The sequence below is a fragment of the Tursiops truncatus genome, assembly GCF_011762595.2.
Source record: "Tursiops truncatus isolate mTurTru1 chromosome Y unlocalized genomic scaffold, mTurTru1.mat.Y SUPER_Y_unloc_2, whole genome shotgun sequence".
In the NCBI taxonomy this organism is placed as follows: domain Eukaryota; kingdom Metazoa; phylum Chordata; class Mammalia; order Artiodactyla; family Delphinidae; genus Tursiops; species Tursiops truncatus.
Window position 1 is genome coordinate 48,977 of NW_022983137.1, and position 15,836 is coordinate 64,812.

The 15,836-nt window shown below is 40.7% G+C and overlaps 1 long non-coding RNA gene across 1 annotated transcript; it reads right to left on the bottom strand.

The window, feature by feature from the left end:
- Positions 1–844: 844 nt before the first annotated feature.
- On the bottom strand, positions 845–1,810 carry LOC141277715 (uncharacterized). Its single transcript, XR_012329476.1, has 2 exons — positions 1,700–1,810; positions 845–1,485 (listed from the first exon to the last, which is right to left on the bottom strand). It is a non-coding gene; the product is annotated as an uncharacterized lncRNA (long non-coding RNA).
- Positions 1,811–15,836: the final 14,026 nt, after the last annotated feature.

Below are 15,836 nucleotides of genomic sequence, written 5' to 3' on the forward strand. Positions count from 1 at the left end.
GGGCAGTTTAGTAATTGGCTATCTCACCAATTTTTGTTGTAGAGTAGATTAGAACAAAGGTCACCCAAAATATGATGGTTATTAATCATTCTGAAGCTGCAATGTAAATTTTAGAGAAACATTTTCCCTTGGCTTTGTCTATGGTCTTGTATATGTACATCAAGATCTGGTTATTAGCCAGACTAATTTTTACTTTCATAGCCCCAATCTAATTTCTCATCATCTCTCACCTAGTGATTGTAATATTCCAGGTTTATCCTCTATATTATGAACCAGAGTAATCTACCTAAAAATATATGTAACACCAAGCTTCTGTTTAAAATCGTCCAACTATTCTCCTTGCCTAGGAAACGTAATCAATTGTCTCACTATGACTTACGAGTTCCTCCTCCAAAACCTGGCTGCGGCCTACCTCTATCATTATGTTACTTTATAATATAGAATAGCACTTTAAATTTGATGGTCAAAATTTGTGTGGTTCCAAGTACATTCTACATGTTTCAGCACGCAGTGCCTTTGCTTATGCTGATCCGCAACACACTGTCACTCTTCTCTACTTAGGTAACCGTCCTCTTCTTTCCAAACTCAGCTAAGATGTTGTTTAAGGGTACTAACTTGGCAACAAGTAGTAAATAAGTCCTAGGGATCTAATTCATGGTAATGAATATAGACAATTTTGTATTTATCATCATCAAAGTTGCTAAGAGACTACAAGTTAATCAGAAATAAATAATTAGAAAAGTGAAGAGGTGCTAATTATTGCTACAATGGCAATCGTACTACAATACGTGAATTAGCAAAATAACATGTTGCACAGCTTAATTTTACGCGTTATACGTCAAAGGTATTTTAAATTGTTTAATGTTCATTTCTCTGAGGCCAAAAAAAAAAAAAATTCAACTCAGGCTGAGACGATTATACTACCTAAATATCTTTGCAGGTAGCTTATAATATTATCTATGCATTGTTCCTTGTCTGGCCCTAAATACACTGGAGGCTGAGTTTGCATTCCTGACCTAACAGTAAGGTTCTCTCTTTAGGCCGTTGAAAGGAAAGGGACGGAATCTGGAGCTTTATACGAGGCGCTGATAGGTGGAGCTGCGTAAGGAGTAGAGGTTGGAGAAGTCGGCTTCGGAGGTAATAGTGAACAGGGACGAGAAATGATTTTCGCCTCTTGGCCACAAGACTCACACTATAGCATAGGAACAAATCACCAGTAAAGTGCGAAGTAGAAAAGAATTAATTCCAGGGTGCCGAAAGAACCGCAGAAGTAAATTTCGGGAAGGAGACATTTATATTAATAGTTCTCTATAAGTTGAGCTGTGGCCAGACGCCTCTCGATTTCCGGTTTTGCTTCCTCACAGTAGAGGAAGTGTTGCCTGCGCTTGCGCATGACCGTTTCTGTTGGGAGCCAAGAAGTTTTCGCCATTAGAAGATGGCCGACACCCTGCTTCTCTTCCTGATTTATGAGATAGAAGTTCGCGCCTAAAATGAAAGCCCGCGCACGCAGCACCAATGATGATTAGCCAAGTACTTCCCTCATTCTGAATCCCGCCCCCCTTTCTCTGCAGTGTATAAATACAGCTACCGCAGCAATAAAAGTTTGAGGCTTGATCAGGATTTTGTCTTGCCTCCATTCTTTCGCGTCTCCTGCCCTTCCCCCTTTTTTCAACCCCCACAGGTTCCTCCTCGGACTCACAAGGATTTGTCCTGCTGGTCGGGACTCCCGGGGACGCCCGGGGCCGTACACAATTGGCGCCCAACGTGGGGCTCGAGGAACGGATCCTGACGGAGGTAGCACGCTTACGAACGCCTGGCCAGGCACCCACTGAGCCGCCGCGAGACTTACTCGAAAGTGCAGCTTGATTAGGTCCCCGGAGGACTGGCCGCCCTTCGGCAGTCGTGACCTGAGGATAAGGTAAGCGGAGCTATAAATATGGGACAGGAATTGAGTTCCCATGAACTCTTTCTTCAGGGGATCGAGGATTCCCTCAAGATGCGGAAGATTAAGGCTAGAAAAAAAGATTTGCGTGAATTTTTTATGTTCTTGTCTGATGTTTGCCCATGGTTCCCACAGGAAGGGACAATAGATAAAAAATGCTGGAATCGTGTAGGAAATTGTTTAAATGATTATTATCAAACCTTTGGGCCTTCTAAAGTGCCTGTGACTGCATTTTCGTATTGGAATTTAATTAGGGAGATTCTCATGGGTCATTTTTTTGACCCCGATGTCCAAAAGGTTGTAGAGACCGGGGAAACAATTCTTAAAGCAGCCTCTCGTCTCCATTCAGCTTGTCCAGCCGTTACCATTGATATGGGTTCAAATGAAGAGTTCCCAAAAAATTCCAGAAACCGGTCATCATTATCCCACAGATGATAAAGTTATCCCAAAGATTTATCCTTCCCTTACTGCTATTAAGGGTGATCCCAATGATGACCAGCTTTCCCCCCAAGATCAGGAAACTCTCGATGAGCAGGCTGCTCGTTATCATCGCAATGATGATCCCTGGGGATTCCCCCTTTTGAAGCCTCCACCATCTTATAATACTCCTCATCAGATGCCTGCCTTTAGCGCCCCTGCTCCCATTGCCCCCCTGATTGATCCCCTTCGACAGGCTAAGATGGCCTTAACCCAGGAAATTTCCTCTTTGAGAGATGTTTTACAACAAAAACGGGAACGCTTGGATCTCCTAAAGGAGCTTAAGGCCCTTGAGGTGGAGCTTACTTCTTTTAATGTCTCGAACGGTCCCAATAAACCCCCGCTTCGACAAAAACCAGGATCCATTAAGTTAGCCTTCCCTGTTACTCGCAGTCAAAATTTACCCACTCAAGGTGAAATTCAAGCTGAAGATAGTGAGGAAGGGGAAGAGGAAGAGGGAGAAGAATCTCCTGAACCTGATGAGGGACCAGATATTCATAATTCTTCTGGGGGCGGCCCTTTTGAACATAAATATCGCCGCCTCAATTTAAAACATATAAAAGATTCAAAATCTGCTGTCAATAATTATGGGCCCACAGCCCCTTATACATTGGCAATCTTGGAGGGATTAAGCGATCGCTGGCTGACCCCAAATGATTGGCTTACCCTGGCTCGGGCCACCCTTTCTGGGGGAGATTTTGTTTTATGGCGCACTGAATTTGCAGAAAATTGTAGAGAAACTGCCCAAAGAAATGCTGAAAACAGAACTTCCCGATCATGGACCCGAGATAAATTACTTGGCCGTCCCCCCTATGAATCCAATGAGTCTCAGGCTGCTTTTCCCCCTGGTTTGTTGGCTCAAATACAACATGCTGGCCTTAAGGCCTGGCGCCGTCTTCCGCCTAAGGGTTCGCCCACAACTTCCTTGGCAAAAATTCGCCAGGGACCAGAAGAGCCTTATTGTGAGTTTATTAGCCGCCTCACGGACGCCGCCGAGCGTGTAGTGGGTGATAGTGAAACTGATAATGCCTTTGTTAAACATTTAGCTTATGAAAATGCCAATCCGGCCTGCCAAGCTGCCCTTCGGGCTCATCGTGGTGGTAGCCTGGCTGATTACATTAAGTTGTGCTCCGGAATTGGTCCCTCCCATTCTGTTGGTCTTGCGATTGGAGCTGCTCTAAAAGATTTTATTAAAGATACATCCGTCCTAGATAAACAACAAAAAACTTGCTATAATTGCAAACAACCTGGACATTTTGCCCGGGATTGTTCATCACATAGACAAGGACAGTCATTAAAGGCTAACCCACAACAACCCCAATATCAATCCCGGGCTCCTCCCACCACCGTTTGCCCTCGTTGTAAAAGAGGCAAACATTGGTCTTCAGAATGTTTTTCAAAAACGGATATAAATGGCCAATTGCTCCCCAAAAAACAGGGAAACTTTTCACGGGGCCAGCCCCTGGCCCCTTCCTTGGAACCAAACCAAGGGGCAATTCGGTTTGTTCCTCAAAAATCTGGACAAGTTCCCTGCACCCAGATGTTGGCTCCCTCTGTCGAGCCACACCCGGAAGCGCAGGATTGGACCTCTGTGCCTCCACCGACTCAATATTAGTCCCAGAACAAGGAGTACAACCAATTCCCACAGAAGTTTATGGCCCCCTGCCCCCAAATACTTTTGGTTTAATTTTAGGAAGAGGTAGTTCCGCTTTGGCTGGCCTCCAAATTATACCTGGTGTTATTGATAATGATTATTCAGGTCAAATTACCCTTTTGGCATCTGCTTTACAAGGCCCTATATCAATCCCTAAAGGTCAAAGGATAGCACAGTTAGTATTGTTGCCCCTAAATTCTTTAAATAAGAGCCATACTAATTGTCCTAGAGCAGATGCTGCTTTTGGCTCCTCAGATGTTTATTGGGTCCAACAAATTACTCCTGAAAGGCCACTCCTAACCCTGTGGTTAGATGGAAAGAAATTTGAGGGTTTAGTCGATACAGGAGCCGATGCAACAGTTATTTCGGAAAAATATTGGCCCTCCTCTTGGCCTTGTACAGTGTCTATAACTCATTTACAAGGCATAGGACATTCTACCAATCCTAAACGGAGTTCTAAAGTTCTTACATGGATAGATACTGAAGGTAATACTGGACAGGTACAACCTTATATTTTGCCACATATCCCGTTGAATCTTTGGGGACGTGACATCCTGTCACAATTAAAGTTAATCATGGCCAGCCCCAATGAGGTGATGACCCAACAAATGCTAAACCAAGGGTTTCTACCAGGCTTAGGCTTAGGAAAAAATAATCAGGGTATTACACGACCTATTTCCCTGGCATCTAACATAAATCGCCAGGGCCTAGGCAGTTCGCCTTTTTCTTAGCGGCCATTGACCTTCCTGTACCCCATGCGGACAAAATACGATGGAAAACTAATGATCCCGTTTGGGTGGACCAATGGCCTCTAACAGAAGAAAAACTTACAGCTGCCACAAAGTTAGTGCAGGAACAATTGGCCGCTGGACATTTAGAAGCCACTACTTCGCCATGGAATACCCCTATATTTGTGATAAAAAAGAGATCTGGCTCATGGCGACTTCTCCAAGATCTTAGGGAAATTAATAAAACGTTTACTATGGGAGCTTTACAGCCTGGCTTGCCTTCTCCTATTGCCATTCCAGCTGGCTATTTTAAAATCATTATTGATCTTAAAGATTGCTTTTTTACTATCCCTCTCCATCCTCAGGATAGAGAGCGTTTTGCATTTAGTCTCCCAGTAATTAATTTTAAAGGCCCAATGCCACGTTTTCAATGGAAGGTCCTCCCGCAGGGTATGGCCAATAGCCCCACCTTATGTCAAAAATTTGTTGCACAAGCTGTAGACCCTCTTAGGGCTCGTTGGCCTGGTATCTATATCATTCATTATATGGATGATATTCTTTTGGCTGGAAAATCAACTGATGAACTCCTTAAGTGTTATCAAGATTTAAAAGATAATCTTGCTTCCTCTGGCCTTCAAATTGCTTCAAATAAGGTACAATTAAAAGATCCATACTATTATCTTGGTTTCGAATTAAACAAAAAAATAATTACCACTCAAAAGATACACATACAAGTATCACATTTGCAAACCCTCAATGATTTTCAAAAATTTTTGGGAGATATTAATTGGCTACGACCGTATCTTAAACTTACTACGGGAGAGTTAAAACCCTTATTCGAAATTTTACAAGGGCCATCAGATCCCTTGTCACCCCGTAGGCTGACTAAGGAGGCTAAAAATTCTCTTCAATTAGTAGAAAAGGCCATTAGATGTCAACAGATTACCTTTTTAGATTATGGTCGTCCCTTTAGTTTGATTATTTGTGCCACTGCACATACACCCACTGGAGTCCTATGGCAAGATCATCCCCTCTTGTGGATACATTTGTCCGTATCTCCTAATAAAGTGCTTAAGACCTACCCTTCCTTAGTAGCACAGGTTCTTACTTTGGGCAGAGAAAAAAGCCGTCAATTTTTTGGCAGAGATCCTGATCATTTGATTCTCCCCTATACCAAAGAAGAGCTTAGTTGGTTATTACAAACTGATGATAAATGGCTTGTTTCCTTATCCTCCTTTCAGGGTAATATTGATAATCATTATCCACCTGATAAGCTCCTTCAGTTTGCTAGAAAACATCTGTTTATATTTCCCAAAATCACTTCTGCTGTTCCTCTGGGAGATGCTGCCCTAGTATTCACTGATGGATCATCATCCGGTGTTGCTGTATTTGTTATAAATAATCAGCCCTATAGGGTACAGTCCCCCTTTTTATCAGCACAACTTGTTGAGCTTTTTGCCATTCTTCAGGTTTTTGAGATGTTACAGAATATCCCCTTTAATTTATATACGGACAGCTCATATATAGCTTTGTCCGTCCCCCTTTTAGAAACTGTTCCATATATTAAACCCTCTTCCAATGCTGTTCCCCTTTTTCAACAACTTCAAAGTCTTATACTTCGAAGACAAGCGCCTTTTTTTATTGATCATCTTAGGGCTCATACAGATCTTCCTGGACCCCTCTCTCAGGGCAATGATTTAGCTGATAAAAATGCCCGCCTGATGTGCACCGTAACCTCTGATTCTGTTTCTCAAGCTACTCAATTTCATCAGCTACATCATGTTAATGCACATACTCTTCGCTTAATGTTTAAGCTTACTCGAGAACAATCAAGACAAATTGTAAAAAATTGTCCAGGGTGCGTTACATTTTTACCTCTTCCACATCTTGGGGTAAACCCAAGAGGTCTATTACCTAATGAAATCTGGCAGATGGATGTTACCCATCTTGCTAAATTTGGAAAATTAAAATTTATTCATGTGTCCATTGATACCTTTAGCGGCTTTATATATGCCTCCCTTCAGGGAGGAGAAGCCACAAAAAACATTATTTCACATGTGCTCCAATGTTTTACAGTTTTAGGCAAGCCTCAAATAATTAAAACAGATAATGGGCCTGGGTATACCTCCCAGGCTTTCCAAGATTTTTGCACCTGGCTTCAAATAAAACATCTTACGGGAATTCCATATAACCCCCAGGGTCAAGGCATAGTAGAAAGAGCCCATCAAACCCTTAAAAATACCATTTCCAAGCTTAAAAATAATGATTTAACTGCTACAAAAAATTCCCCAAAAAATATTCTTAGTCATGCCCTGTTTGTAATTAATTTTTTACAATTAGATAATAATGGTAGATCTGCCGCCGATCGCCTTTGGCATCAAGAAACTAAAAATCAATATGCACAAGTTATGTGGAAAGACCCTTTGACCTTTAAATGGCATGGACCCGATCCACTCCTCATCTGGGGGAGGGGATCCGCATGTGTATATAATACCAAAGAAGGTGGAGCACGCTGGTTGCCTGAGCGCCTTATTAAACCTATAAGTTCTATAAAGTAATAAATTTTATCCAGGGCCCTTTTCCCTGAGATTGTATTTCTTTTTCTTTTTCAGAAAAAGATGGAGACCCTCCTAATATTGAAAGAGCGGCAGAGACGACATGAGCTATCCGTTGTGACCCTGATCCTGTCATCTTTGCTGGTTGTTGGACAGGCTGAAAGCACTCCCCACTTGCCTCAAAATTTAACCTGATACATTACCATCGCCTCGCCATTACAGAAGCAGAACCAAAGGATGATTTTGGCTGCCCTTCCACTGGAGCGGCATGAAACAGAGACATGCCTACCCCCCTCTTTGATGGAGGGTATGGGTACCGAGTTGAGTGTGGCAGCAAAGCATGCACAAGGGAAAACGTGTATATATGTATATACAAGGTAATCTCTGTTATTCCCTGTGAGTATACCTGAATTATGATAGAGGTTGGTATCTAAACATTGTTTTTGGCTTTTAGTAGCTAAGATTATCTTTGGCTCTGCCTCTCCTCCCCAAAAGATACCAAGAGCCGATGAGTGTGGACACACATACCTTGTCCACGGGAGGATTCAGGTCACTACTCCCTCACTCGGTTAATGCCCACCTCCTTAAAAGAAATAAAAAGGGAGGAGATGTTGGGAGCCAAGAAGTTTTCGCCATTAGAAGATGGCCGACACCCTGCTTCTCTTCCTGATTTATGAGATAGAAGTTCGCGCCTAAAATGAAAGCCCGCGCACGCAGCACCAATGATGATTAGCCAAGTACTTCCCTCATTCTGAATCCCGCCCCCCTTTCTCTGCAGTGTATAAATACAGCTACCGCAGCAATAAAAGTTTGAGGCTTGATCAGGATTTTGTCTTGCCTCCATTCTTTCGCGTCTCCTGCCCTTCCCCCTTTTTTCAACCCCCACAGGTTCCTCCTCGGACTCACAAGGATTTGTCCTGCTGGTCGGGACTCCCGGGGACGCCCGGGACCGTACACACGTTTCCGCGTTAGGCCCGTCTCTAGGGCAGAGAGTTATGACTAAGGTGGCATCATTGCAGATGTTTCCCAACAAACTGAGGTAAGCTGGCTGGGAGAAGTGACTGACAAGAAGAGCCAGGGTGGGCCTGGGCTGGGCGTAGGTGATGTGCAGGCTAAGCCAAGCAAGCCAGAGCGCTCCCGGTACTGTCACTGGCGTCGGTGGGTTCAGAAAGGCGAGGAGGAAGCTGCCGGAATCGAAGAGACTTACTGGCTGAGCGTAGAAAGGCAAGACAGTTTTGTAATCAAAATATGAAAAGCAAGATTTCATTCCCGAGTACCAGAGCGACTTTCTTGCTCTGAACGCAGAGGAGAGGGAAGCTAAGGCAGCGCTGCGCGAGGGACCGCTAATGTTGCTGTATATTTTGATATTCCAGCCGCAAGAAATACAGAGCCGCCCTAAAGAAGAAAAAACGAAACAAACGTCGCCGGTAACTCGCTCGACTGAGAGACTCAGGTAACGGACTCCTCATCTTGTTTTTGTGTAAGAAGTTGTTCCCCCCAGCTGCCGCCCTAACTTGAGACCCCAGTGTCAGAAGGCAGGTGTGTACCTGATGAAGTGTAGTGTCTGCTTCTTTGCAAATAAACACGTTAGACACATGTAAGAGAAAATGTTAACATTCTGAAGAAAAAGGGGAAAGGTATGGTGAATTACTACTGTTGATATGTATATATTAAAGAACTTGATGTAACAGATGCAACAATTGTGAATTTTCAGCAGTTAGCACAGCTCTAGGACACGTTAAGTACTCAGGGAATGTTTTCCTTTGTACTGGTCAAGGGTTTTAATTACATATTGTTCAAGTTTTTCTCAGACTGCAGTAGTGTAAGACACTTTATATTGACTCAACTAATAAATCAAACTATTGTTATTTAAACATTTACAAGTGTAAAACTAGTCGTGAAGCTCTTATTTGACTATAACGTTGTATATTTACAGAAAAGAAAACCAAATAAAATCACACAGCCTTTTCAAATCTATATTAGTGTAATGTTAGGGATTATGTGGAACAAATTCCTAAAAAATAATTATCGTTCTCATGGCTATAACTGCATTACGTGGCATTTGCAGTGCCTCTATTATTGTTGCCTAAAGTTATTTACCAGTGTTTTTCTGTAGGAAAAAAGTGGGGAACCTTAATTTGTACACTGATCATAACGTTATTTGGCCTTAAAATATCAGACCTTAACATTTTTGTATAAACCTGTCTTTAATGCAGTAAACTTAGTACTACTTGAGCCAACATGGTTATAAATGCAGATGGATGCACTGAAATCACACAATACTGGCTTATAATGGTTGTCATACATGTTTTCCAGAACTTACTTATTAAATTGTCCAAGACAGTTCTTGAACTACGGGACTATGGCCTCAAGTAACCAGGATTCTTGGACTTGGAAAAACAACCATAGAGATTTCATTTACCATTGGTGTTCCCAGGTAATGATTTTAGTACCACAACATGGAATTTTTGGAATGGAAAGATTAGTGTGTTCACATGCAATGTGTAATGACATGTCTCTATTATTAGGTGGAAACTAGTCCACTATAGGTAGGACAAAACATCAGGAGAAAAGGATAAACAGGATAGGTTGGAGTTACTTACACTTTTTATTTTTTTTTAATTCCTAAAATTCTCAGCTATCTCCCATTGTGTATTTAATCTGTTTTCTTCCAGCATACAGTTTTCTAAAGCCTCTTTCTCTCTTTCTTTCCCTGTTTTAAATTCAGTAATAGTTTGTGTTTTCTTGCATCATTTTTTTCCTTTTGACTTTGTAAGGTACACTCACAGCAAGCCTTAGTAGTCAAGTCGATAATTTCTCTTGGTAGATTTAGTATGTTGAAGGATAGATCGCTGCTTTGCTCTTGATTTTATAGATAATGCCATATCCAAAACTAAGCAGTTGTCTCTCGATTATGAGCTTTGCTCCTGGTTTTGCACATTGACTCACATTTCTTTTTCTAGTAATACTTAGTGAATGTATAGAATAAAAAACATTTCTGTTCATTCATTGTAGTACAGATTGGATGGGCAAACATTACACGCACATATTCTCTAAAATACAGACAATATTACTATAAGAATGAGTTGGCTAATGATTGTTAGAAATTTGTGGAATACTGAGCTTGCAGTTACTGGTAGCCTTTTTGGCATCTAGTTTAACCTTGGATAACCTGAAATAAACTGTCTTGTCACAAATTAAGATAAAGTGTAAAAAAGCAAGTTACAAAACTGTAGCACGATTCTATTTTTGTTTTAAAGAGTTACATGCATAATACATTTATATATTTTGTACTTAAATATATGCTGTATATATTTGATTATATCTGTAGAGAAAATGCTACACCTCAGATTGTTTATAATCACTTCTTTGGAGTGTGTGAACGTGATTTTGGAGGTTTAGGGGATTAAGTGAATGAGGAGATATTTTTGAGTATCAGCAGATATTTTTGAGTATCCAGGCAGTGTCCAATCAGTGGAAATAATCTCTGTAAGTAATTCAGAGTCATATCCTCTGTACCAGATTAGGTCACTTATTTATCTGAATAATTGTATCAGTTAGAAGTTACCGTTCTTTGGTGTATATGTGTGACCCTATTTTCTTTCAATTTAAAATGCTGAAATAATAAAATTTACTTGCTTAGAAAAGCAGTTTAATCTAGGAATGGGTAAGCATTTGGTTAGACCTATAATACATATGTGACAGATATAAAATATTTTTTTTTTAATCTTGAATCATGGAAAGCTTATGCTGCATTTCCTTAAGTTGCTTCAGTTTTCCCTGTGTGCTCTCCATGTCTCCATGTTTTTCTCTCAAATTTAAATTTTAAATGGAACAGCATATAATTTTTTATTATGGGAAAAATAATGTATTTATTTTGAAAATGTTTCAATATACAGAAAGTTTCAATACAGAAAATGTTTCAATATACAGAAAAAATAGTACAATAAACATCTATGAACTCTTTATCTAGATATGCTAATGAACATGTTTTCTCTGTCCTCTTTTTCTTTATGTATGTACATACATATATTTCTATGTATATCCATATATGAATAAATACATACAGATAGATACACATCCATGTACACCTAAATTTTTTTTCCCAAATAATTTACACATCAGTTGCAGATATATGATGCTTCATTCCTAAATATTTCAGCTTGCATCTCTAAAGTATGACATTTTTCTACAGAACATACCAACTTTGCATCTATATAAATGAAAGGAATTCAGTAGTATGATATACGAACGGCTGTATATGTTATCCAGGATTGATATATGTATATAACCAGGTATATATCTGTTACATATACATCTTATATATATTATCATTATATATCTATAGCCAGTATTGATTATTTTAAAAAGCTGAAGTCATGGGCTTCCCTGGTGGCGCAGTGGTTGAGAGTCCGTCTGCCGATGCAGAGGACATGGGTTTGTGCCCTGGTCCAGGAAGATCCCACATGCTATGGAGTGGCTAGGCCTGTGAGCCATGGCTGCTGAGCCTGCGCGTACGGAGCCTGTGCTCCACAATGGGAGAGGCCACAACAGTGAGAGGTCCACGTACCGCAAAAAAAAAAAAAAAAATTAAAATGCATAGAATGGAAGGATTATACTTTCTAAATGTAGAAACCTGGATGTTGCTTTGAAACTTGTTATTTGCCTTATTGGCACCTGCGCATCTCTGTGATCAGACTAGGACAAACTTCAGTGTTACTGCTGGTTTTTTTAATATGAGAAAAGTGACAGAACAAATGTCATGCAAGAATGTAGAAGTAGTGACTTTAAGCTGTTACCTTCTAGGAAGATGCTGATTGTAGTGCTCTTCCAGGTGCTCTATTATGTCCTCTAATTCTCTTGCACCTCTTAAAGGCTTTATGTAAGATAACTTTCATGACATTTTAACCATCCCGAAAATGTGTTATTTGCTATTATATATAGCGTATATGTGTGTGTGTGTAGAATGATGCCAATTCTTTTATTTGATTACATAATTATATCAATAGGCAAAACTTACATGAGGAATGGTTGTTGAGGGAGCAGAAAGCACAAGAGGATTTAAGAATAAAGAAGCAAAAGGAAGAGGCAGCTAGTAAACAGCAGGAAGAACAAGAGGTATGCTTTTAGTCAAATTAATCAACTACCTAACTAGTTAACTAAAATAACTTCTAATTAAAATAGAGAATGACTTTTTCACGTTAACAATTACATGCCTTGAACAACAGCAACAAAAATACTTTGAGGACTTCCCTGGTGGCACAGTGCTTGAGAGTCCGCCTGCCGATGCAGGGAACACGGGTTCATGTCCTGGTCCGGGAAGATCCCACATGCCGCGGAGAAGCTGGGCCCATGAGCCATGGCTGCTGAGCCTGCACGTCTGGAGCCTGTGCTCCTCAGCGAGAGGGGCCACACCAGTGAGAGGCCCACGTACCGCAAAAAAAAAAAAAAAATCTTTGAAAGTGATGGTCTTTGTAACCAATATATTTAATTTTTTTAATTTATTTATCCCATATGTTGAATGTTTTAAAAATTAAGTATGGGGGAAAAATACGTTTCTTTTCTCTTGAAAGAGAAAGTTGAGGGAAGAATGGGAAGAATATCAGAGAAGAGAGAGAGAAGAGGAGGAACAGAAACTACAGGAGAAAAGAGAAAAAGAGGTGGTTCTTATCATAGGAGGATAAATACACTGTGTATAGTGTGCGGATAGGCTATATGATGGATTTGAAGCTATGGGCATGTGAGGGCTTGTAGTTCTTTGGTTTGTTTTTAAAAAGCCGTATTTTTTAGTGGAGACATACATATTCTTTGTGTCCATGCAATAGCAGTTAAGACTATCTTAATTTAACGGTTTCTTCAGCTTTACCCAGTGTAGTGCAAAAGCAGCCATGGCAGTATGGAAACAAATTGGTGTAGCTATGTTCTAATAAAGCTTTATATAGAAGCAGACAGCTGGCCCCTGCTTTACACTTTGTACCACTCTAGCAAATGATGTGACTCTCAGGTTCAACTGTGTGAGTTGACTTGTTTAGGAAAAAACATTTTGTATACTTGACATGTTTATTTCATTCCTTAAAGGCTTAACAGCTGGTGTCCTGCCACCAAAACTATTTGATTTTGAGAAAGCAGGGATCGAATATTTAAGATTTAGATTTTTGCTATCGTTGTTCTCATTAAATCTTGACTTGCTTTCAAACCTGTAGCTAACAGACAGTTTGCTAATTTAAAAAGGTAATCTGTAAGGTGTATGTACATATCTTTCATGTCTTTCAGGATTCTTTCTAAACATTGATTTGATGTATTTTGCTGCTTTCCTTAATAGGGTGATTATTTCAAAAATTCACAACCCATCTTTACTTGAAATGATTCATCAGCATTTTTCTTTTCTGTATTCTAAGTTTGAATAACATAAAATTGAGTAGTTAACCATCTCATAATGGAGAAAAATGGATTTGGTTGTGTCTTGGTCATAATGGAGTAGAAGTAGTCTCCACAACTTTGTTTTTTGTATTTCAGCCATTAGTTAACTCCAGTGCAAATTTTAGGCACCTTAATTTGAGCACTACTTTCTAGATGAGGTGAGATGTATCAGGGGACAAGAAATTTCGAACTTCTAAATTTTTTTATAGAGAGGACTCAATTGCCATTTTAACTATGGAATTTTTTTCATTTGAGGTTTCCAGGGTTCAGATAGAAGCTCTGGCTTCTTTTAAATGCTCTGATTTTTTTAAGGAAGTCTAGAAGGCATTAAAGAGAAGCATAAAGTACAGTCATCCCTGGGTATCTCTGGTGATTGATTGGTTCTAGGGACCCTGATGGCAGCAGTCCCCAACATTTTTGGAACCAGGGACCAGTTCTGTAGAAGACAGTTTTCCGTGGACAGGGTGGGAATGGTTCAGGTGGTAATGCGAGCCATGGGGAGCGGTAGATGAAGCTTCACTCACTTGCCTGCTGCTCACCTGCTGTGCAGCCCAGGGATTGGAGACCCCTGCCTGAGGGTACTGAAATCTGTGGGTGCTCAAGTGAAATGGTATAGGATTTGCATATAACCTAGGCACATCATTCTATATACTTTAAATCATTTTTAGATTTTTATAATGCCCAATACACTTTAAAAGGTACAAAAATAGTTGCTAGCGCATTGCAAATTAAGACTTTGCTTTTTGGAACTTTGTGGGGTGTTTTCCCAAATACTTTCTTTTGTTTTTGTTTTTTTTTTGTTTGTTTGTTTGTTTTTTTGCGGTACGCGGGGCCCCTCACTGCTGTGGCCTCTCCCGTTGCGGAGCACAGGCTCCAGACACGCAGGCTCAGCGGCCATGGCTCACGGGCCCAGCCGCTCCGCGGCACGTGGGATCCTCCCAGACCGGGGCACGAACCCATGTCCCCTGCATCGGCAGGCGGACTCTCAACCACTGCGCCACCAGGGGAGCCCCCCAAATACTTTTGTACTATCGTTGGTTGATGGCTGTGGAACCCACACATACAGAGGAATGACTGTAGATTCTAAGTGGATTTAAGAAATATATGTGATTCTGCTATGTGCTAGACAGTTGTTTAGTTAATGGGATAAGACAGTGGAAAAGATACAGTCCCTGCTCTTAGTGTTACTTTGCTAGATGGGGGAGCCATATGATAAGTTGCCCAAAAAGATAATTTCCAGTGGTGTTAAGTGCTACAAAGACATAAAACAAGGTGATCTGATAGAGTGATGGGCATAGTTGAGTACTTCCTTAGATAAATGATCATGGAATATTTCTCTGAGAAGCCGATGTTTTATGCTGTTACCTGAGTACAAAAATCTCAGGGGCTCTACGCAGAGGGAAGGGCCCAGAACGTAGAACTGAAAGGAGGTGAGGATGTTTGAATCCCAGAGACCAAAGGAGAGAGTGGCAGGGGCAGGGAGGAGATCAGAAGGGTAGACAGGGTCAGATCATTTAAGGCCTCCTGGATTTGAAGGAGGAGTTTGGACTTCATGTTAAGTGTAATGGAAAGCCATTGTCTTTACTTTTAACAAATCATTTATCACTTTTGTATAAAGAATAGGGAAACTGGAGGGGTGGGACAGGAAGGGTGGGAGGGAGGGAGACACAAGAGGGAAGAGATATGGGAACATATGTATATGTATAACTGATTCACTTTGTTATAAAGCAAAAAGAAAAGAATAGGGAGTAGGGAACAGTGACCAAAGAGGCAAGAGTCAAGATACGCTGCTGTTTCAAATAGGATATGATATGTTGGTAATTTGTATGATGATAGTGCTTTACAAAGATAAGTACACAGATCTGGGGTACGTTAATACAGAGTCAACAAGATTGCTCATGGTAAATTGAGGGTAGAGGTGTGAAAGGGAATGGAAGAATCCAAGTCATACTCTCAGGTGTTTAGTTTGAATAAGAGGGGAAGTAAAAGGAAGCACCATTTACTGAGATGTGACACTTAGAGGGTCGACAAGGAGGAAACAAAAGTTCTGTTTTGAGCTT